The sequence below is a fragment of the Peromyscus californicus genome, unplaced genomic scaffold (assembly GCF_007827085.1).
Source record: "Peromyscus californicus insignis strain IS unplaced genomic scaffold, ASM782708v3 Scaffold_15__1_contigs__length_86483966, whole genome shotgun sequence".
Taxonomy (NCBI): domain Eukaryota; kingdom Metazoa; phylum Chordata; class Mammalia; order Rodentia; family Cricetidae; genus Peromyscus; species Peromyscus californicus.
In genome coordinates, this window is record NW_026294447.1 from 24,144,327 (window position 1) to 24,169,128 (window position 24,802).

Here is a 24,802-nt window from a genome sequence, read left to right on the forward strand (position 1 = left end):
ATACTTACCTGGCAGGGGAGATACCATGATCACGAAGGTGGTTTTCCCAGGGCGAGGCTTATCCATTGCACTCCGGATGTGCTGACCCCTGCGATTTCCCCAAATGCGGGAAACTCGACTGCATAATTTGTGGTAGTGGGGGACTGCGTTCGCGCTCTCCCCTGGTGACTGTTGTTCCCTAAAGTAAGACTTTCTTTTTTTTCTTCTCGTTATCCTCTGTTAACTTTGTGTCGTTAGCTGAGCATTCTGGTGGGGTGCTGTGTGTGTTATAGCAACCTCGAGGGGCGTGCCAATTACTTACCTTCATTTTTTCATGTCCGAGTTTTATGGCTCGCACACTTGTAACTTGTAGTGTGACATTGTTAGATTTATGTACAGACTGCTTTTGGAGAGATCTGAGTAACAACTACCATGGGTTTTTGCGAGTCGCAGGAGGGGCACTGAGTCCCAGGAGACTGCCCTGAACAGCTTTGGCACCCTGCACTAGGTACCTGGAGCGTCTGTGCACACCTCCAAGTGCCCAGCCTTCACTCTCAAGAGTCACCCACTGGCTGTGGCAGAAAGTCTCCAACAGGCTCCTTTCTGGTTCTCATCTCCTGGGGTTCCAGAACCACTTTGATAAGGCCAGATCTTTGCTCCAAGCATCAGCACCCACGTTGCCCCCCCCCATCCATCCATCCATCCATCCATCCATCCATCCATCCATCCATCCACCCACCCACTCTGCACAGTGGGCCCCTGCAGTAGGGTTGGGCAGCCCCAGAGACAAGAGACAGAAAGTACTTTTTTGGAGACTTCCGGTCCCCTTAGAGTTCAATGGAGGACAAGGCGGCTCAACACGAGGGTTGAGGGATTTTTTTATTTCTGTAGTGGAAATCTAGTAGAGTCATTGTATCTAAGGTAAACATTAGAATGAAACAGTTGTTTTCTGGAAGTATTTATAGACCTTGAAGAAAACGATGTTTAAAACAGTGATTGTTTTCTGTGATTTACAGAGGTTCTTTATTTTTTAATTACACTCGAAGTATTTTTTAAATACATTCGCAGTATTCATTCAATAATTATATTTATGATATTCACTAATTACATTAATTGTATTGATTTATTACATTCATGATATTGTCCTGATAGTACTGTCCATTTGTGGGACGTTTCAACGCACAAAACAGGATATCATTGCTCAATTTATAGAATTTGATAAGTCTTTGCAGCCCAATAAGGCCTCTCCGTGAATGCAGCAATCCAAATTAAACCGAACTGGAAAAGCCCAAGTTTAATGGGTAAAGCGTTCCCAGATGATTCCCGGCCCCTCAGAGGAGAAGGGGCCAAGACCGGAAGAACCACGTGTCTGTTTTCTGGGATGCTGCTTATAAACTCTGTGGGAGTGGTTTTGAGCCTCTCTGGGGGGAGAAGCTGTGTTTGGTGGGCTTTGAAGGGGTGGGTTTAAGGAAAGAGATGGGGAGGGGAGTTGAGGTAGGTCTTCCACCAGAACACCTCAGACTCTTTGGGTATAGGGATACCAGGATGCCAGGGGTGGAGGTGGAGCCAAACAGTTGTTTTTCAGAAGGAGCTTTACAGCATTTTTGGTGACTTTTGTCACAGTAAGGTCCTGGCAAAGTTGGACTGTCTTGGGCTATTGAGTACTGCCAACAGTGCACATGAGGACTAAGATGCAGGGGTAGCTGTGACGTTTTCCTTCACGAACCATGTAGATCAGACCAGGGGCTTTGGTAAGAGGAACTTGTTTTACTCTAAAACACAACTTCTGTGTAACAATCAATAAGGATGCTTCTGCGTGGCAGTTTGGGGTTCAGTCCATCGAGGCTGGTGTGCCCTGATGCCTCAGACCCTGACTACACCATGACACAGATTATAAATAAATCTCTTTTTAAAAATATTGTTGCCAGACAGTGGTGGCCCACGCCTTTAATCCCAGCACTCGGGAGGCAGGTCCAAGCGGATCTCTGTGAGTTCGAGAACAGCCTGGTCTACAGAGCGAGATCCAGGACAGGCACCAAAAATACACAGAGAAACCCTGTCTCAGAAAAATATTGTTACAAATATTGTATTGTGGGCCAAACAGTGGTGGCACACGGCTTTAATCTGAATGCTTGCGAGGCAAAGGCAGATGGATTTCTGTGAGTTGGAGGCCAATCTGGTCTACAGAGCAAGTTCAGGACAGCCAGAGCTGTTGTTACACAGAGAAACCCTGTCTTGGAAAAAAGAAACTGTACCGTTTCACGTGTGTGGATGTTTTGCCTGCGTGGATGTCTGTGCACCACCTTGTCAAAGTGCCCCCAGAGGCCAGAGGAGAAGTGTAGGCACATCGGGTACTGGAGTTACAGATGACTGTGAGCCACCATGTGGGTGCCAGGTGGGAGTGGGTGCTGGGAATTGAACCCGGCGTCTCTGGAAGAGTGTAGCATGCTTTGTTGTGGCCCAGCAGCCCACGAATAATGACGTGGAGGCTTCCTATTAATTATGAAAGCTTGGTCTTAGCTTAGGCTTGTCCCACTAGCTCTTATAACTTAAATTGACCAATTTATAGTAATCTACATTCTGCCTTGTGGCTTTTTTTCATTCTGCATCTCTGACTCCTTTCATGTCTCCTTGGTGTCTGTCATCTCCTACTTTCTTTCTCTCTCTGCCTGGAAGTCCCACCTATACCTCCTGCCTAGCTATTGGCCATTCAGCTCTTTATTAAACCAATCATAGTAATATATCTTTACAGTGTGTATAAATATCACAACATTTCCTCCTTTCTGTCTAAATAAAAAGGAAAGGTTTTTAACTCCAACAGAGTAAAACTATATACAATAAGAGCAATTATCAGATAAGAATGATATTTACAATGTCCAATCTATCTGTATTTGGCAAATTTAGAGAAAATATCTCATTATGTATCCTATCTTGGTGAATCAAAAGTTCTGTACCTAATTTACTTTCTATCATAGCTTGTATAACCAGCCTAAAATTACCTTTTTAGACCTTCAACCATTTTCTTTGATAAATAACTTAAGCATTCATGTCTCTCAACCTTATACACTTTATACCTGTTTTGTGAGGTTGTTTTTTCTGTACTCCATAACAAGGAAAGCTGTAACTATAAGTATATTGTCTTCAACTCCATCAGAGACCTGAGAAGGATATACTATTACCTGAGTAAACAGGAAGTGCAGAGCAAACAACTTCCAAAAGTATAGAAATGACAGAAGCAGCTGGCTGCCTGGACAGTCACCAAGGTTCCTCACCAACGTTGGGGCATCCATCTTGGGCCTACAGGCCTAGAATATCTGACAGACTCCTGTGAAGCAGGAATTTTGAAGGACTGTCCTACCTTGTCTCGGCAAAGTTTAACAGTCTTTTTCCTCAGTGCCTTGCTTGTCCAGTTTGGGCAGCATACTGTCAGCAGACAAGACAAGAGCAGTTTCTTGCCCAAATAGCTAGTTTTGCCTCATTGAAAGCAAATTCCATATGGAGGTTCTTGGATGCCCATCATCTCCTCTGAAGTAAATCGGTGCTGCCAGGAGCAGACATGTCTCACTGTCATGAAAAGCCTTGTGTTAACAAAACATTTTAACTGCCATATACTGTAGGTCTTTGAAGTGTTTGAAGACCATCTATCTATCTAAAATATATCCCTGTTTGACCTTGAAAACATACCTAACATGGTTACAAGTTTGATCGTTATAGGTAATGAACTACAAACCTGCATTTCTTTATTATCCTGAATAGATTGTAATAACAACTTCCAAGAACTAGAAATTACATTGTTAAATGAGCTGCATAGGTAGGTACAACACCCTAAACAAGAGCAGAAATGTGTATACAGCATGTTCTAACAAAAATAACCTTAAGTTTGTATCATTATACAAAAATATCTTAAGAGTAGAAACATATATACGGTATAACAAAAATAACCTTAAATTTGTATCAATATACAAAAATATCTTTTTTTTCAGAGCTGAGGACCAAACCCTGGGCCTTGTGCTTGCTAGGCAAGCGCTCTACTGCTGAGCTAAATCACCAATCCCACAGAAATATCTTAAACAAGAGTAGAAACATATATATAACAAAAATAACCGAAATTGGTATCAATATACAAAAATCCATACCAATGTAAAATATTTGAGACTAGTAGTTGTCCTTTTAATTTAAAAGTAGATTCAATAATCTACCCTTTATCCTATCATTTCTAAATCCTCTCTTTCTCTTTTCAGAACGAGATCCCTGAATCTAATCTCCTTTGTTCAGCTTTTTTCCTGACCATGACCAACAACAACTTGTACCAACCCTCCTAAATGATGACAAATATCCGTAACCCACAGAATCACCAAAAACCACCCACCCCACCTCTTGGGAATGTGGGCGTCATGTTCTCTAAATTGCTTCCTGCTGTCTGGGGGCGGTGGCATCTCCAGGGGACCCTGAGAAAATGAAGATAATAGTCAAGGCCTGGAGAGTAGCTGCACCCTTCCTTGCCAGTCTCTGTGTGATGGGAAAGTGCAGGGCTTATCTGAAGTCCTGGCTGGAGCAGTGCATGAGGATGAACCATCTCAGCTAGCCGCCTTGAAATTGTCCTGAGCAGTTGCAGTCCAAAGTGATCTGTGGGTGGAGTTTGTCAGCTTAGTGGCTGTTGTTACCACAGTTTTTGCTGCCTGGGGGACCAGCCTCCAGCAGCACAGGGCTCAAAGGGAATCCATGGAGTCTGCTTACTGTGGCTTTTTTTTTTGTTGTTTAATCTGAGGGTGTGAGGGGAAAGACACTCCCACACTCTCTTGATGGTTTCTTTCAGACCTTCTCTTTATTCTTCTTTTGTATTCTGAGTCTGCATTCTGTATTCTCTTTTATCTCTATCCAGAGATGTCCCTTCCTTCTCTCTGGATGTTTTCCTTCTGACTCTGTCTTATTCTTCCTTATTCTCTCATTTGTGATGTTTTCCTTCTAACTCTATCTTTATTCTATCTTATGCTCTCGCTTTATTTTTCCTCTACAGCTTATATACCCCAACAAATCCTTTCAGGCAATATAGAAATTACAATGTGGTTATATTCTATTTTCCAAGTGAGTGGTGACAATAAATACAAGTAAGAAACAGCATGTTTTCCATATCTTGTACGTGATTAAACATTTGAAAAACAAATTATCCCCAAGAACCTACGTACACTCATACCCAAACAACTGTTATAGATTAACAGATTATAAGCCAGCAAGGTATTCCCCTCAGCCAGTTCTTTTACTGGCAGGCTGTGTTTTGTGGTTACAAAAAAAGAACCAATCACTTTATCGCAGGTTTTCGGATTTAGCGGGTTTTTTTTGTTTATTTAACCCGTTAGTGCTGAGGATTGATCTCACACGCTAGGCATGCCCTCTCTCACTGAGTTATATACATGTCCCTGCCCAGGTCGCAGTTTTGTGTGTTGTTGTTTTGAGACAGGGTCTCTCCGTGTAGCTGTGGCTGGCCTAGAACTCACAGAGCTCCCTCCACACAACCCGGCCCTCGAGTCTTCGTGCTTCGGTCCTGTTCTGTGGCTCTGGCTGTCCCAGAACTCACTCTGTAGCCCAGCCAGGCCTCCAACTCGCAGAGATCCGCCTGCCTCGGCCTCCTGAGTGCTGGCTGGGGTTATCCTTTGCCTATCGGTAACCATCCACACACAGCGGCTATACGTAATAATTCCATTCATTAGTGACGTCTTCACACGCACACAATGTACGTCAACCACGTTCACGACCCTGGTCACTCTCTTGACCGTTTTTAAAAACTATTTTTGTGTGTCTTCACGAGTGACACACCACCTGTGTGCCAGGACCTGGGCATGTCAGAAGAGGCCGTCGATCGGATCCCCTGGGACCGGAGCTGGCAGACGGCTGTGAGCTGCCACGTGGGTGCGGGCATTGGAGCCTCGGTCTTCCGCAAGAGCAGCCAGCGTTCTAAGCCGCCGAGTCGTTTCTCCAGCCCCACAACTCCACTTCTATGTCTTGTCTGTTTGGTTCCTGTGTTTGTTTTTTTGTTTGCCTGTTTGTTGGTTTTGAGACGAGATCTCACCGGGGAGCCCTGGCTGGCCTGGAACTAGATATGTGGACCACAGACGTCTGGCCTCGAACTCACGGTGCTCCTGCACCGCCGGAGCGTTGGGATTGATTAAAGGGGCTGTGCTGGCCAGTTGATTGTCAGCTTGACCCGAGATCAGGCTGAAGGCTGGAGAGCCCGAAGGGCATTTCCTTCATGGGTGGTGAATGAGGGAAGACCCAGCCCACGGTGGGCGAGGACTTGTGGTCCTGGGTACTCTGAGAAAGCGTGGCCCGCACAATCCCCGAGTGCGTGACCCCAGCTGTGGACGAGGGCACCCAGGCAGGATCAGAGTTGAGGGTCCTCCTAGGCTAAGTAGTACGTTCAGGGAGTCCCAGGGGCCATCGCGGTCGCATGGCAAAAAAAAAAAAAAAGCACGTGGGGCGGGGCTATGCAAACGAGACGGCGCGCAGTGGTCGCCGGTCCGGGGGGCTCGGAGGGCGGCGTCGCGCGCGGCGACGATCCCGTGTGGGTGAGTGTGCTGTCCGTGGGACGGAAAGACAGCGACGGGTGTGGAGGGCGTGGGCGTCGATTCGGTGTGGCGAGGGCGGTGACCGTGCGTTCAAGGGGCGCGCGTGTGTGAGGCGAGCGAGCGGGCTGTGGCGGCAACTCATACTTACCTGGCAGGGGAGATACCATGATCACGAAGGTGGTTTTCCCAGGGCGAGGCTTATCCATTGCACTCCGGATGTGCTGACCCCTGCGATTTCCCCAAATGCGGGAAACTCGACTGCATAATTTGTGGTAGTGGGGGACTGCGTTCGCGCTCTCCCCTGGTAGTTGGGGTGAAAAGTTAGACTTGTTTAGATGTCCTTTCCCGACATTGTTCTTCTTAACCATTGGTTACTCTGGATGTGTGTCTCCAAATTTCCAGGGCTCTTCACTGCGCGTCTTCTTTGAAGGTGCTTTCCTGCTATCTGACTGCGTTATTAATTTTGTCCACCCTCGTATACTGGCAGTGAAAACAGATTGGGAATGTGAGTGCTTGATACAAACCGCAATTTTTCTGAACCACCACACTCACCGCCTTACAGGGTTTGGCCCTAGGGCATTTTCCCTCTTTCTGACAGCGTTTGTCTGTGTTGCTCTGGATATCCTGCAACTCTGTAGACCAGGCTGGCCTCGAACTCGCAGACATCCGCCTACCTCTCAAAATTCTGGGATTAAAGGCCTTGCGTCGCCACCGCCTGCCTGCCTGCCCGCATTTTCTTAGTGAATGAGGAGGGCGGGCCCACCTTGTTGTGGGTGCCAACCTTGGGCTAGTGGTCCTGAGTTCTCTAAGAGAAAGTCTCTGAGCAATGATGACCAAGGCGACAGGGTAAGCACACCCCTCTGTGGCCTCTGCATCAGCTCCTGCCTCCGGGCTCCTGCCTGCCCCGTTTGAGTTCCTGCCCTGACTTCCTTCAATGCCGGACCACGATGCCGAAGTGTAAAACCATGTATACCTTTTTCCTCCTCTGTTTGCTCCTAAAGGTCACGCTGTTTAATCACAGCAACCCTTAACTAGGAAGCTCTGGAAACCATCGTTGCCAGTATAGAAAGGGAAACAAACACCGGTACATCTGTGTACCACGTTCGTGCAGTGCCCACAGGGGCCGGGAAGAGGGTAGGGGTTGGGTCCCCAGGAAATGGAGATATAGACGAGTATCAGCCCCCATGTGGCTGGTGTTGGGAACCAGACCCGGGTCCTCTGTAAAGAGCAGCAGGTGCTCTCAACAGCTGAGTCATTTCTCCAGTACCCCTCCTCCACTTTCATATCTTACTTGTTTGGTTTGGGGTTTTGCTTTTAAACTGTGTATTTGTTGGCTGGCCGGGAACTAGATATGTAGACCAGGTGTCTTAGTCAGGGTTTCTGTTGCTGGGACAAAACACCGTGATCCAAGCAACTTGGGGAGGAAGGGGTTTGTTTATTTGGCTTATGCTTCCACATCCAAGGAACTTAGGACAGGAACTCAGTCAGCATGGCAGGACGCTGGCTGGAGGCTGGAGGCAGGAGCTGATGCAGAAGCAAGGGAGGAGTACTGGCTTGTTTCCCAAGGCTCGGTCAGCCTGCTTTCTTACAGACCCTGACACCAACAACAGCCCAGGGATCACTAATTAATAAAATGCCTTAGTGTCGGGCGGTGGTGCACGACTTTAATCCCAGCACTGAAGAGGCAGAGACAGGTGATCTCTGAGTTCCAGGCCAGCCTGTGAAAGGAGCAAGCACACGCCATAACAGGCTGTCAGTATTCTTGCAGAGATCAGGTCTCAATTTCAGTTTCCCGAGACTCAAGCAAGCAGTTTGGGGGAGGGTGTGTGTGTGTGACATAGTCCTTGCTCCCTTTCTGCACGTACTCTGACTGCTCAAGGTTCAGCCAGTTGTTACTGTCTGGGACCCCTCACCAACTTAGTGCCTGGGTCAATGTGAACGTGCGTGGCCAGCCAGGCTCCATGGCAGCACAAGGACAAAACCTGGGACTTGTCCAGGCCTGCTCCCCAAATGATAACTGCAACCCCCAACCATTAAATTCAAAGGTTACATACATCATATGATGCAAAGGCTTATACCACCCTGTTTGCGGTTTTTCCCTTTAAAAACCCCTCACCCTCATAGCTCAGGGCCGTCCTCCTTCACCTGGCCAGCCAGGGTGTTGGATGTGGACCAAACCTGGGCTTGCTTGTCATCAATAAACCCCTGTGTGTTTTGCATCGGATATTGGCTCTATGGTGGTCTTGCTTGGGGGTCTCAAGACGCAGGCACAACACCTGGACTACAAATCGAGTTCCAGAACAGCCAGGGCTGTTACACAGAGAAACCCTATCTCAAAAAACAAGACACAGAGAGACAGAGAGACAGACAGAGGGCCTTACAGCTAGATATATTTACAGACATAAATCTAGCCAGTACACCAGGCCATTCTTGAGCTCAGAGTGATCCTGCACCACCTGAGTGCTACTTGGATTAAACTGGCTAGCTTTCTATCAACTTGTCAAAAGTTAGTGTCATCTGAGGGGAGGGAATCTCAGTTGAGAAACTGCCTCTATAAGATCGGCAATAAGCAGGATAGCCCGAAGGGCATTTCCTTAATCACTGGTGAATGTGGGAATGCCCAGCCTCTTGTGGGCAGTGCCACTTCTGGGCTGGTGGTCCAGGGTGCTATAAGAAAGCAGGCTGAACAGGCAGGCTGTAATGAGCAAGCAAGCCAGTAAGCAGCATCCTTCCTGGCCCCCATGATGATGGATTTGTGATGTGGAACTGTAGGCTTCAATAAAGTGTTTTGTTTTGCTGTTTTTTTTTTTTTGAGACAAGGTTTCTCTGTGTGGCCCTGGCTGTCCTGGAACTCATTCTGTAGGCCAGGCTGGCCTCAAACTCAGATTTGCCGGCTTCTGCTTCCTGAGTGCTGGGATCTTTTAAAGGCATGTGCCACAGGCATCATATAATGTTTCCCAGTGAATTTCATTAAGGTTGTCTGTAGGTTGTGTGGTTTACCACTGAAAAACAATGTCTTCCCTCACATAATACTGTTGTGCTAAATGGTCATGCTGTCAAACTGCCTTCTAAATATTTATATTTATACCCAGATTTGTGTTGCTCTACAGTCAAACTGCCTTCTAAATATTTATATTTATACCCAGATTTGTGTTGCTCTACAGTCAAACTGCCTTCTAAATATTTATATACCCAGAAACGTTTCTCTGCAGCACGTTGGTGTAATGGTGACTGCAGAGATCCACAACCGGTCAAAATGCTGAGAGTAAGTAACTGTGAGCGCTCAACTGCTGATGAGTGGTCTACACCAACCTCCCCCACCCAAGGTTCAGAGAACTCAGAAGAGGGCCAGAAGAGTGTAAGGACTGACAGTGTGGGAGGAGAGCTGTGAAAAGCTGTCCCGTGGACATGATGCAACTGTGTTTACATGCACAAGATGCTCATTGGTTAAGAGCACTTGTTGCTCTTCCAAAGGACCTGGGTTCAATTCCCAGCATCCACATAGCTGCTCAACAACGCTCTGTAACTCGAGTTTCCGTATGCCTTCTGTGGGCACCCAACAGGAATACATGCGGGCAAAACACACACACACACACACACACACACACACACACACACACACACACACACACACATATTCATTTGATACATTTTAAAGTTACAACAACTCTCGAGGCCTGGGGAGAAGACAACACTCAGAAGAATTCTAGGCAGCTAGCGGGTGAGGGGCGCTCCTGTTGGACTTAGTGAATCAAGAACCTTTATGAATTGGGGTCGGTGGGGTCCATGTGCCAGAGGACAGCTGGCAGGATTTCCTCTTCACCATGTGAATTTCAAGTACTGAACTCAGTTTTAAGGGGCTTTGGAAGGCAGAGGCTCACGTGGGTTCTGTGCAGCCTGATTTACAGCCGGCTCTACTACCACTCTAGGACAGGGAAAGCATAGAGCACACGCAGCAAGAAAGCACACTAGTCACAGGATGCGGTCCTGTAGGACACCTAGTTCCAAGGATCATGGTTGATAAAGAGATTCTGAGAAGATTCTACTTTTGAGACAGCTAACACCAGGGGAGAGCGCGAACGCAGTCCCCCACTACCACAAATTATGCAGTCGAGTTTCCCGCATTTGGGGAAATCGCAGGGGTCAGCACATCCGGAGTGCAATGGATAAGCCTCGCCCTGGGAAAACCACCTTCGTGATCATGGTATCTCCCCTGCCAGGTAAGTATGAGTTGCCGCCACAGCCCGCTCGCTCGCCCTACACACGCGCGCCCCTTGAACGCACGGTCACCGCCCTCGCCACACCGAATCGACGCCCACGCCCTCCACACCCGTCGCTGTCTTTCTGCCCCCACGGACAGCACACTCACCCACACGGGATCGTCGCCTCGCGGAACGTGGCCCGCCCAGCCCCGCGGACCGGCAGCCACTGCGCGCCGCCTCGTCTGCATAGCCCCGCCCCCGCCCTGACGTCAAAGGCCCCGCTCCCAGCCTCCGCCCAGGGTGCGCCCAACGCTCGGAAGCACCCCGGGGTCCCTGGCCCCGAGCCTGAAGCGGGACGCCGCGGACGGCCAGGCCTCCGCGCCGACTACTGACCACCCTTTACACACCATCCGCGGGGACCGTGTCGGGATCGCGTTTGCGTCTGCGGTCAACTTCCAGAAACGTGACAAGCCGGGGTGTCGATGAAGTGTTGACGCGAGCCTGGAGTTCCAGCGTTAGGACCCAGGGTTCAAAGCCATCTCCGGCTAGGTAGAGACAGACTGTGAGGCCAGCCTGGGCTACGGGGGGCCATGTCTCAAAAGAAAAAATAATTCACTCTCCGGGGCAGGTGGCTTAGTCGGTGTGACCGCTCGCTCTGCCAGCCTGAAGACCTCTGCTCTAGCCCCAGAATCCACAGGAGACTGCTTCCAGAAAGTTTGTCTCCGACCTCCGCGCTCATAGGCGCGCGGTAAAAACAAAACAAACGGGGGAAAAAAGAGCCCACAAAGGATAAGCTGTTTTCTTTCGTTTTAATTCAGTTGCTGCTGGGTGTGGAGGTTGCACACTTTTAACCTCCGCATTCCAGAGGCAGAGGCAGGGGCCAGGAGGCGAAGCAGAGAGAGGCAGAGAGGTCCTACTTGTCTATGTCTCGAGGTCTAGGCCAGCCAGGACCACACGATCAGATCCTGTCTACAAAGGAAAAAGAAAAGAGATTCCGGTACTTGTCTCCTTCCTATCAACCACCTGTCCTGAGTTTGAGACTGAGGGCTTACAGGCCCGAAACAACCTTAGGGGAGCTGCGAGCCTCCCAGCTCAGCATAAGGACGAGAACACCTTCCTGCGGGCCGGTGGTGGCGGCGGCGCACGCCTTCAATCCCAGCTCTCGGGAGGCAGAGGCAGGCGGATCTCTGTGAGTTCAAGGCCAGCCTGGGCTACAGACTGAGTTCCAGGACAGCCTGGGCCGTGACACGGAGAAACCTTGTCTTGAGAAAACAAACCAAAACAGAATGGAACGCCTTCCTGTCAGGAGACCCAACGTTCGGCCTTGGGACTCTGGAGAATGCATCCACTTAAAGGAGAATAAAGTAGAAAAGACCCGTGATTAGATACTGATTGATTTAGTGACTTACTTAAAGTACTGCTTGGACTGCCTATTTGCCAAGCATGACTTCACTTGCTACCTGAAACAGAGTGAGCTGGAGAAGTGGTTGAAACTGTTAAGGAAAGCTGTTAAGGTTAACGAGCTGCTGACTGCGGGTGTGCTTTCGGTAACGCTTGCTTCCTCGCCTGCCCCACCTCGTGTCGGTAGAGTGTAAAATGAGAGAGACTGCAAACTGGACCCGGCATTGAAGCCTTTCAGGAGCTGTCCTGGGTTCTGGTGACCTCTCCTCTCTCCCCTCTCCTCTCTCCCACTCTCACTGGTGTGTGTTGGGTGCTTGTTTCTAGAAAGATCCCCGCAGCACACCGATGAAGCTCTCCTTCCCCAAAGTCTCTGCTTCTCCCCCACACCCAGTGCACCCTGATGCACAGTCTCCACTCCCAAGGAGAGACCGGTGTCCTTCAGTTGTTCTGGTTAAAGGACAATCTGGCGGGGTAGAAGTGGGTGGGGGTGGGGTGTGGCGGGGAGGGGGAGAGGGTGAGTGGTGGCGCACGGCTTTAATTCCAGCACTCAAGAGGCAGAGTCAGGATGATCTCTGTACATTCAAGTGCAGCCTGGTCTACACAGTGAGTTCCAGGACAGCCAGGACTACAAAGATAGACCCTGCCTTGAAAGAAAGAAAGAAAGAAAGAAAGAAAGAAAGAAAGAAAGAAAGAAAGAAAGAAAGAAAGAAAGAAAGAAAGAAAGAAAGAAAGAAAGAAAGAAAGAAAGAAAGGAAGGAAGGAAGGAAGGAAGGAAGGAAGGAAGGAGGAAAGAGGGAGAAAGATGGAAAGAAAGAAAGAAAAAGAAAAAGAGAGAGAGAGGGGGCAGAAAGGAAGGAAAGAAGGAAAGAAGGGAGAGAGGAAGGAAGGAAGGAAGGAATCTCCTACCAGAATATTAATGTAGAGGGAAGATATTATCTTAGAATGGATCTTTTTACCACATAAACAGAATAAGAAATTAAAAACTCATATGGAAAAGGTCTCTGAGTTGATTCTAAAAGGAAAATTGAATCTTCATCAATTAGCAGGAATAGATCCAGCAGAAATTGTAGTACCTTCTACTAAAGATGAAATTGATAAATTATGTGAACATTAACAAAGAGCTTGCAGTAATTTTTTGGGAGAGATTAACAACAAATATCCCAAAAGGAAGAGAGTTAAATTTATAAAGAGAGCTAACTGGATTCTTCCTCACATTGCACAGTGAACACCAATTTCTGGAGACCCTACATTTTATACAGATGCAAACAAACAAGGAAAGGCAGGTTACAAATCAGAAAATTTAAGTAAAGTTGTACAAAGCCCTTATGATTCTGTCCAAAGGTCAGATTACAGAATCTCTTAACATAGTTACCAACACTCAGTATACAGAAAGAGTTGTTTTACACATTGAAACTGCTGAATTTATTCCTGATGTGTCAGAATTAACTTTGCCATTTATTCAATTACAAGAAATAATCAGGAATAGGAATCATCCCATATAAATATAACACACATCCAATCCCATTTGGGTCTCCCGACCCTCTAGCACAATGTAATGAAGAAATTGATCAACTATTAATAGGAAATATTCCAGGGGCCTCAGAATTTCATTAAAATCATCATGCCAATAGCAAAGATTTGAAAAAAGATTTTTCCATCACTTGGCGATTAGTCAAGGAAATTATATTAAGGAAATGTCCTCCTTGGTTTTTGTTGTTGTTGTTGTTGTTGTTCTTTTTCTTTGAGGAAGGGTTTCTCTGTGTAACTTTGGAGCCTATCCTGGAACTCACTGTGTAGACTAGACTGGCCTTAAACTCACAGAGATCCACCTGCCTCTGTCTCCTGAGTGCTGGGATTTAAAGTGTACACCACCACCACTCGGTCTCTATTTGTTCTTTGTACAACCAAACTCCACTACCTGCAGGAAGTAACTCAAAGAGTACTCAAAGGAATGAGCTGGCAGATGGATATGTTTTCATTTTGTAGAATTTGGAAAATCAAAATATGTACACCACACTATTGATAGCTATGCAGGATTTCAATGGGCTTTCAAAACTTCTTTGAATTCTGAAAAGGTTGATTCTGTAATCACACATTTGCTAGAAGTTATGCCCATCATGGGCATACTTGTACAAATTAAGACTGACAAAGGTCAAGCATATGTCTCTGGTATATTGCTTATTACAATATACCACACAATCCTATAGGGCAAGCAGTTATAGAAAGATCAAATCAAACTCTAAAGGATATGCTAAATAAACTGGAAGGAGTAATAAAGACCCCCAGAAATAGATTGCATAATGATTTATTAACTTTGAATTTTTTAAATGCTACTGAGAAAGGAACAACAGCTTTGGAGAGACACTGGATAATAGAAAAAAACCTACAGAATTAAATCAGCCTATATACTTTAAAGATGTGCTGACTTCAGAATAGAAACCAGGATATGTGTTATGTTGGAACAGAGGTTTTGTTTTTGATTCCACAGGATGAGAAAAGCTATGGATACCATAAAAATTGATAAAGATTAGATTTGAACAAGAGAGACCTCTTAATTAGAAGAGGTGATTAGTTCATCAACCAGTGTGACCATTCAATGTAAACTAACTTATAAGACCAACAAATGCTTTTCATTTGATCAGATATAACTCACCATAAGGCAACCTCCCCAAAATTAGAGTTGGGGCAGGGTTTTGTTTTTGTCTTTCCAGGAGAATGAAGGCATCAAACTAAGGAATCTGAAGACCACTGACGAATGAGACATCTGAAGAAAAAGGACAAATCATCTGGAAAAAAAATAACCCAAGAAAAGAAGTAAATTGACCTATTGATATATCACATCTCCAACAGGATAAAATTTTACATCTTCCCAAATGTTTGTTTCTGCTGACATATAACGCAAATGATTTTTTTTGTAGTTCCAGTTCAATTGAAAATTAAAGCTGACTATGGAGTTGTAGTGTGACTCTCCACTTCTCTAAACCACAACATGCTTGTTAAAGCAAAATCCAAAATCTCTGTCTCATGTCAGAAGAGCAACCTCATATAGGACAGAAGAAAAACAAAAATTTAGGGACTATTCTATTGCTACTGACCTCATAATTCTTTGGTTTTATTTTGGTTCTTTATAACTTCTCTTTAGGTACAAATATGTCAAAATTTACAAGATTAACATATATATTTTAAACTTTTTCTCATGATATTAATGGTCATATAGAGTACAAACTAATTCTAGAAAAAGGCTTCATCTAGCTTCCTGTACATGATTTCAGGTTTGAGTCTTTTTCAGGTAACTAGGAATTAAGTTTTTGTACTCTGGATGTACATAACAAATATTAATCCTTTAACCTTTTTGAGATCTGCTACATATGACATTTAAAATATTTAAGTTTTCTGCAATGAGCCATGACCACACCTAACAGCAACCTTTAAAGTCTCCAAAAGGATGATGGGGCCCCACAACAATAATTCTACATGGACTATGATAATACCACTAAGCTGATAAACACCACCCAAAGATTGGCTTTGGACTACAAAATACTCAGGACAATTTCAAGGTGGCTAGTTGAGATTATCCAACCTCTCTAGCAAGGACTTGAGACAAGCCCTGAACTTTCCCATTAAGCAGAGACTGGACAACAAATGATACAGCTACCTCTCCCAGGACTTGATGATTAACCCAAATTTTTCTTTTCAGGATCCCCTAAAGATGCCATCACCCCCAGACAGCAGGAAGTAATTTTAAGAACACGACACCCAGGCTAGAGAGATGGCTCAGTGGTTAAGAGCTGCTCTTCCAGAGGACCTGAGTTCAATTCCCAGCAACCACATGGTGGCTCACAGCCATCTGTAATGAGATCTGGTGCCATCTTCTGGCCCACAGGGACACATGCAGGCAGAACACTGTATATATAATAAATAAATAAATCTTTAAAAAAAAAAAAAAGAACACGACACCCACATTCATTCCCAAGAGGTGGGGCAGGTGGTTTTCAGTCTTTCAGTGGGTTATGGATATTTGTAATTGTTTAGGGTGGTTGGTTACAAGTTGTTATAAAAAATAAGCTGAACAAAGGAGATTAGATTCAGGGTTCTTGTTTTGAAAAAAGAAAAAGGGGGATATGGAAATGATAAAACAATGGGTAGATTATTGAGTCTACTAAGAAAAGAAAAACAGGGGGTGTATAGAAATGATAGGTTAAAAAGCAACTACCTGTTTTAAATATTTTATATTTATATGGATTTGTTGAGATTATTTTTGTTAGAACATACTGTAGATACATTTCTAATCTTGTTCAAAGTATTGTACCTATACATCTCATTTAACAATGTAATACAAATTGCAGGTCCTTGAGAGTTATTATTACAAACTATTTAGGATAATAAAGAAATGCAGGTTAGTAGTTAGTCTCCTATTACAATTGAATTTGTCATGCTAGGTATATTTTCAAGGTCAAACATCTATTTTAGGTAGACAACTGGTCTTTAAACATTTCAGAGATCTATAGATTATGGCATTTAAGATGTCCTAATAACATAGGTTCTTTTTTTTTTTTTAAATGACAATGAGACATGTCTGCTTCTGGCATCACCAATCTACTTCAGAGAAGAAGATGGGCATCAAAGAAACTCCATATGGAGTTTACTTTTTTTGTGGCAAAAGTGTAAGTAAATTTGTCGCAACTCTGCGGGTTTGGTCCCAGGTTTCGGCACCAACAATGTAAGTTTTGCAACTCTGGGGAAAGGTATCCTAACTACTTGGGCAGTCAGGCAACACCTGGAGCTGCTTAGGACAGCTCTGATGGCTGGAGCTGCAAAGAGACAGCTCAGCCCTGGAGGGCAAGTTTTTCTGACTGCTCAGGAGAGTCAGGCCCAGAACTGCTTCAGCAGGGAAGGGTATCCTGACCAGGATATATCTGGTGTGATAGGGGATGATCTCCCCGCAGGATATAGTAATCCTGCTCCTCTCCTGGAGAGCCGCTACAGCTGAGCTTTGCTCAGCCCCCACTTAAGGGGGCTTCCTAGCAGAGCTCTGTTTCTCTGGCCTAATATGTTGTTTCTTTTGCTTCATTCTGCAAAAAGGGAAACCCCTGCAGAAGTGTAGCAATCTCCTCTGGCTCTGGAGAATTGTTACTTTTTCAGCTCTCCCTCGCTCTGTCCACTGAGGGACATCTCAGCAAAGATCTTCTGTTCAGCTCCTCCTTGCTCTGTCCACTATGGGACGTCTCAGCAAGGTTCTTCTCTATGCCAGTGAATGAAGATCTTCACACCCAAAACTCTTTTGAGAAAGAGATTTATTTGGGAAGGAGGAGTCCAGGAGAGTAGCTGCCTCTACCAGTGTGGAGAGAATAGCCCACAACTGACCAGACAGGGTGGTTTATATAGGATGTCTTGGGGGGTGGAGTCACCCAGTGATTGGTTAGTTTTTTTTCTGCCCAGGAATTGGCCAGTTTTGTGGGCTAGGGACAGAGATGGCCCTGATTTCAGAGCCAAACTGTGTTTCTTTCACTGGCCTTTCTTGGCTTTTTGACACTGCTTCTAAGGCTAGGGTACATTTCTTTCACTGACTCTGATTCTAGGGACCAAGAGTGTTACTTTGGTACTAGTTTCAGAGTCAGGGCATGTTTCCTCGGTTCTGGGTTTGGGGATAAAGTGTTCCTTTCTCTGGCTCAGGTCTCAAACCCAGGCTGTGTTTCTTTCCCTGGTCCTGGGCCCCAGGGCCAGGGTGTTACTGTCCTACTCTGTGAATGGTTGGTTTCACAAGTCAGCTGGCCAGGGGCAGAGATGGCTCTGATCTGAGCCAAACTGTGTTTCTTTCACTGGCCTTATCTGAACCATCTTTGCCTAGTTCTGGACTTCAGGGTCAGGGTTGGTTTCTTTAGCCAGCCCCTTTTCCTTATAAAAAGTTAGTCACTGGGCAAGAGAATGCCCTTGCCTCAACTGCTGAAAGCATGCCATCCAAATGGACAAGCAGGACACAGAAGAAAGGGTTGCCGAACTTTGCCAAGACAGAGTAAGACAGCCCTTCAGAAAATCCTGCTTCACCAATAAGTCTGTCAGATATGCTTACTCAGGTAATAGTATTTCCTTCTTGGGTGTCTGGTGGAGTTGAAGACTTTATAGTTATAGTTTTCCTTTTTGCCAGATTCAGAATAAAAATTCACCAAAGAAATGTAAAGTGTGTAAGATTGAGAGACATTAAAAGATAGTTTTGGTAATGCAAGTTAGAATAGAAAGTGAATTAGGTATTTTGGACTCACCAAGATAGGATAGACACGGAGCATTTTCTCTGAATTTGTCAAATGTTTATGGACTAGACATTGTTGATGGATTTATTACCCATATATATTGCATATGTTATTGTACTTGTTGTATATAGTTTTTCTTATACTAATTATAACCTTTTTTGTTATTTTAGACAAAAAGGGGGAAATGTGATATTTTGTTTGTGCTCTAACAAATAAAGCTTATCTGAAGATCAGAGGGCAGAGCTAGCCACTAGTTAACCATAGAGGCCAGGCCATGATGGCACACACCTAGCACTTGGGAGGTGGAGACAGGAAGTGATATGGCTGGGCCAAGAGAGGACTATAAGGCAGTCAGAGATAGGAGCTTGGGCCCCCTTTCAGGCTGAGGAATCTGTGAGGTGAGAAGTGGCTGTGGCTGGCTTCTTTGTCTTTCTGATCTTTCAGCATTTACCCCTATATCTGACTCTGGGTTTTTATTATTAAGGCCAATTAGAATTCGCACTACACTCTGGCCCCACCCTTAGGAGCATGCATATCCTTCCTTCTAGATCCCATCTGGCTTCATGACCCCTTTGTGTCTTTAAAACCAGTAATATTGGGAGCTGTCATAGTGGGACGTGACCAGAACAGACCGAGCATTCTGCCTGAGGCCCCAGGGCCCAGCTGCCAATTCTGCAAAGCTCAACAACTTGGAGGCGTTGGTGAGACTGCCCTACTGATCAACCTGTTCAGTTGAGACCCATTCCGGAGAGGTTTCAGAAGCCTGCAGCCTGCAGTCTGAGGAAACAAGATCAGCTGAGGAGTGGGTGAGCGAAAAAACGTGACCTGAGAACGCAAGAGAAGGAGCCGTCCAGCCACTGAACCAGATCACCAGAATCATAAGTGCCCCCTACACCGACTGGGAACAGGTAAGGCCCTATCTCTGGACCTGCAGACCAGGTCTCTAGTCCCTAGGCCCCAGCCATTGGAGCCCCAGGGACCAGGCAGCTACCTTTCCCTACTCCCTCATCAAAAAAACCAGCCCCTGCAAACCCAACAACCACTGGAGTCATAAGCCCACCCTGCACCAACTGGGAACAGTCAATAGAGCCCCAGGGACCAGACAGCGGCCTCTTTCCCTGCCCCCTCACCAAGAAAACCATCCCATGCAACACCAACAGCCACGAGAGCCATAAACCCACCCTGCACCAATTGGGAACAACTGCTCCCTGAGACAGAACCCACTAACACAGATTGAACTAAGCTGCTCCTGGAGAAACAGAGTCCAAAACAACCGATTCAACCAAGAACTCCCAGTGGACTATCAATTGGAACAAGAGAGGCACCTTCAGACATAGACACCGCCTACACCGAGCAGAGAAAGAGATGAGTAGACGCCAGTGCAAAAATACAGGCAACAACATAAAGACCTATATGACACCATCAGAACCTAGTGATTCTATACCTGCAAGACCTGAACATACCAAGGCAGAAGAAGCAGAAGAAATCAATCCTAAAAATGACGTTAAGAAGATGATAGAGGCCTTTAAAGAGGAAATGAAAAACTCCCTTAAAGAAATGGAAGAAAAAACAAACAAAAAATTGGAAGAAATCAAAGAAAGCCAAGAAAAAGCAATTAAACAGATGGAGGAAACAGTTCAAGATTTGAAAATTGAAGTTGAGATAATAAAGAAGACACAAACTGAGGGAATGCTGGAAATAGAAAATCTGACTAAATGACCAGGAACTACAGATGCAAGCATAACCAACAGAATGCAAGAGATGGAACAGAGAATCTCTGATGTTGAAGACACAATAGAGAAAATAGTTTCGTCAGTCAAAGAAAACACTAAGGCCAAAAAAGTCGTAACACAAAATGTCCAGGAACTTTGGGACACCATGAAAAGACCAAACCTATGAATAATAGGGATAGAAGAAGGAGAATAATACCAACTCAAAGGCACAGAAAATATATTCAACAAAATCATAGAAGAAAACTTTCCCACCAGACGGTGGTGGCACAAGCCTTTACTCCCAGCACTCTGGAGGCAGAGGCAGGCCTGGTCTACAGAGTGAGATCCAGGACAGGTACCAAAACTACACAGAGAAACCCTGTCTCAAAAAACAAAACAAACAAACAAACAAAAAAGGTCCCCTTGCCACATAATAATCAAAACACTAAACATACAGAACAAAGAAAAAATATTAAGAGCCACAAAGGAAAAAGACCAAGTAACATATAAAGGCAGACAGACCCATCAGAATAACACCAGACTTCTCAATAGAGACTATGAAAGCTAGAAGGTCTTGGACAATTGTTATGCAGACACTAAGAGACCATGGATGCCAACCCAGACTATTATATGAAGCAAAACTCTCAATCACCATAGACGGAGTAAACAAAATATTCCATGATAAAACCAGATTTAATCAATATCTGTCCACAAATCCATCCCTACAGAAAGCACTCGAAGGAAAAATCCAACCTAAGGAAATTAAACACATCCATTAAAACTCAGGCAATAAATAATCCCACACCAACAAATACCAAAGAAGGGAAACACAACACTACCACAAAAAAAATAACAGGAATTAACAATCACTGGTCATTAATATCCATCAATATCAATGGTCTCAACTCACCTATAATAGACACAGACTAACAGAATCGATACAAAAACAGGATCCATCCTTTGCTGCATACAAGAAATGCACCTCAACTTCAAAGACAGACACTGCCTCAGAGTAAAAGGCTGGGAAAAGACTTTCCAATCAAATGGACTTAAGAAACAAGCTGGTGCAGCTATCCTAATATGTAATAAAATAAAGTTCAAACTAAAATCAATCAAAAGAGATCGGGAAAGACATTACATATTTATCACAGGGAAAATCCACCAAGACAAAGTCTCAATTCTGAACATTTATGCTCCAAATACAAGGGCACCCACATTTGTAAAAGAAACATTACTAAAGCTTAAATCGCACATAAAACCCCACACACTAGTAGTGGGAGATTTCAACACTCCACTCTCACCACTGGATAGATCTGCCAGACTGAAACTCAACAGAGAAATAAAGGACCTAACAGATGTTATGTCTCAAATGGACTTAATAGATATCTACAGGACACTCCACACTAACACAGAAGAATATACCTTCTCCCATGGAACCTTCTCAAAAATTGACTGCAAACTCAGTCACAAAGTAAATCTCCAACAGATACAAAAACATTGGAATAACCTCCTGTATTTTATCGGACCACCATGCCTTAAAGTTAGATTTCAACAACAACAAAAATTACAGAAAGCCTACAATCTCATGAAAACTGAATAATACCCACCTGAAGCACCAATGGGTCAAGGAAGAAATAAAGAAAGAAATTAAAGATTTCCTAGAATTCAATGAAAACGAATGTACAACATATCCAAACTTATGGTACACTATGAAAGCAGTGCTCAGAGGAAAATTCATAGCACTAAGTGCACACATAAAGAAGATGGAAAAGTCTTACACTAGTGACTTAACAGCACACCTGGAAGCTCTAGAACAAAAAGAAACAAACTCACCCAGGAGGAATAGACATTAGGAAATAATCAAGTTGGGGGCTGAAATCAATGAAATGGAAACAAAGAGAATAATACAAAGAATCAATGAAACAAAGAGTTGGTTCTTTGAAAAAATCAACAAGATAGACAAACCCTTATCCAAATTAACCAAAAGGCAGAGAGAGAGCATCCAAATTAACAAAATCAGAAACGAAAAGGGAGACATAACAACAGACAACAAGGGAATCCAGAGAATCATCAGGTCATACTTCAAAAACCTGTACTCCACAAAATTGGAAAATCTAAAAGAAATGGACAATTTTCTGGATAGGTACCACATACCAAAGTTTAATCAAGACCAGATAAACTATTTAAGTACACCAATAACCCCTAAAGAAATAGAAACAGTTATTAAAAGTCTTCCAACCAAAAAAAGCCTGGGACCAGATGGTTTCAGTGAAGAATTCTACCAGATTTTCAAAGAAGAGCTAATTCCAATACTCTTCAAATTGTTCCACACAATAGAAACAAAAGGAACATTACCAAACTCTTTTTATGAGGCTACAGTTACCCTGATACCCAAACGACACAAAGATGCAACAAAGAAAGAGAATTACAGACCAATCTTCCTCATGAACATTGATGCAAAAACACTCAACAAAACATTGACAAACCAAATCCAAGAATACATCAAAACAATTATCCACCATGACCAAGTAGGTTTCATCCCAGGGATGCAAGAATGGTTCAACATACGAAAATCTGTCAATATAAACAAACTGAGAGAAAAAAAAAAACACACACGATCATCTCATTAGATGCTGAAAAAGCCTTTGACAAAATCCAACAACCCTTCATGATAAAGGTCTTAGAGAGCTCAGGAATACAAGGAACATACCTAAACATAGCAAAGGCAATTTACAGCAAGCCAACAGCCAACATCAAATTAAATGGAGAGAAACTCAAAGCGATTCCACTAAAATCAGGAACAAGACAAGGCTGTCCACTCTCTCCATATTTATTCAGTATAGTACTTGAAGTTCTAGCTAGAGCAATAAGACAACAAAAGGAGATCAAGGGGATACAAATTGGAAAGGAAGAAGTCAAACTTTCACTATTTGCAGACGATATGATAGTATAGATAAGTGACCCCAAAAATTCTACCAGGGAACTCCTACAGCTGATAAACTCCTTCAGTAAAGTGGCAGGATACAAGATCAACTCAAAAAAATCAGTAGCCCTCCTATACACAAATGATAAAAGGGCTGAGAAAGAAATCAGAGAAACATCACCCTTTACAATAGCCACAAATAATATAAAATACCTTGGGGTAACTCTAAACAAGTGAAGGACCTTTTTGATAAGAACTTTAAGTCTCTAAAGAAAGAAATTGAAGAAGATATCAGAAAATGGAAAGATCTCCCATGCTCATGGATAGGTAGGATTAGCATAATAAAAATGGCAATCTTACCAAAAACAATCTACAGATTCAATGCAATCCCCATCAAAATCCCAACACAATTCCTCACAGACTTGGAAAGAACAATACTCAACTTCCTATGGAAAAACAATAGACTCAGTACAATAAAGCAACCTCTGGAGGCATCACCACCCCTGACATCAAGCTCTACTATAGAGCTATAATAATAAAAACAGCTTGGTATTGGCATAAAAATTGACATACAGACCAATGGAATCGAATTGAAGACACTGACATTAATCCACACACATATGAACACCTAATTTTTGACCAAGAAGCCAAAACTATACAATGGAAAAAGGAAAGCATCTTCAACAAATGGTGCTGGCATAACTGGATGTCAACATGTAGAAGACTGCAAATAGGTCCATATCTGTCACCATGCACAAAACTCAAGTCCAAGTGGATCAAAGATTTCAACATAAATCCAGTTACACTGAACTTGATAGAAGAGAAAGTAGGAAGTAACCTTGAACGCATTGGCACAGGAGATCACTTCCTAAATATAACACCAGCAGCACAGACACTGAGGGCAACAATTAATAAATGAGATCTCTTGAAACTGAGAAGCTTTTGTAGGGCAAAAGACACGGTCAATAAGATAAAAAGACAGCCTACAGAATGGGAAAAGACCTTCACCAACCCCACATCTGACAAAGGATTGATCTCCAAAGTATATAAAGAACTCAAGAAACTAGACATCAAAATACTGAACAATCCAATTTAAAAAATGGGCTAAAGAGCTAAAGAGAGAATTCTCAAAAGAAGACTCTCAAATGGCTGAAAGACATTTAAAGAATTGCTCAACATCCTTAGTCATCAGGGAAATGCAAATCATCATGACTCTGAGATACCACCTTACACCTGTCAGAATGGCTGTGATCAAAAACACATGTTGGAGAGGATGCGGAGCAATGGGAACACTCCTCCGCTGTAGTAGGAATCTTAAATGGATCTTATTAATGAAATCAAACCTGAGGCCAGTTATTGGAGTGAACACTGGAAGATCAGAGAGACAGAACAAGCCACAGCTAACCTCACCTGGCCAACTTCTCAGCTGATCTTGTTTCCTCAGACTGGAAACCTCTGTGTCCTCATATCCGAATAGCTCTCAGCTGAACTGTGCTGCTCGAAATCTAAAAGCTTAACCAGCCAAATGCTGCTAGTTCCTGGTCCTCACGTCTTATATCTCTTTCTGTCTTCTAGCATCGATCCCTGGGATTAAAGGCATGAGTCACCATGCTTGGCTGTATCCTTGAACACATGAATTTCTGCCTAGCTCTGCCTCCCAAGTGCTGGGATTAAAGGTGTGTGCTACCACTGCCTATCCTCTATGTTTAATATTGTGGCTGTTCTGTCTCTGACCCCAGATAAGTTTATTAGGGTGCACAATATTTCAGGGAAC

At 44.2% G+C, this 24,802-nt stretch overlaps 3 non-coding genes across 3 annotated transcripts; 2 read left to right on the forward strand and 1 right to left on the reverse strand.

The window, feature by feature from the left end:
* On the forward strand, window positions 1-164 carry LOC128111334 (U1 spliceosomal RNA). The gene has a single exon (XR_008218592.1). It is a non-coding gene; the product is annotated as a U1 spliceosomal RNA (small nuclear RNA).
* Window positions 165-6,682: 6,518 nt separating this feature from the next.
* Window positions 6,683-6,846, forward strand: LOC128111345 (U1 spliceosomal RNA). The gene has a single exon (XR_008218600.1). It is a non-coding gene; the product is annotated as a U1 spliceosomal RNA (small nuclear RNA).
* Window positions 6,847-10,606: 3,760 nt separating this feature from the next.
* LOC128111357 (U1 spliceosomal RNA) lies at window positions 10,607-10,770 on the reverse strand. The gene has a single exon (XR_008218604.1). It is a non-coding gene; the product is annotated as a U1 spliceosomal RNA (small nuclear RNA).
* Window positions 10,771-24,802: the final 14,032 nt, after the last annotated feature.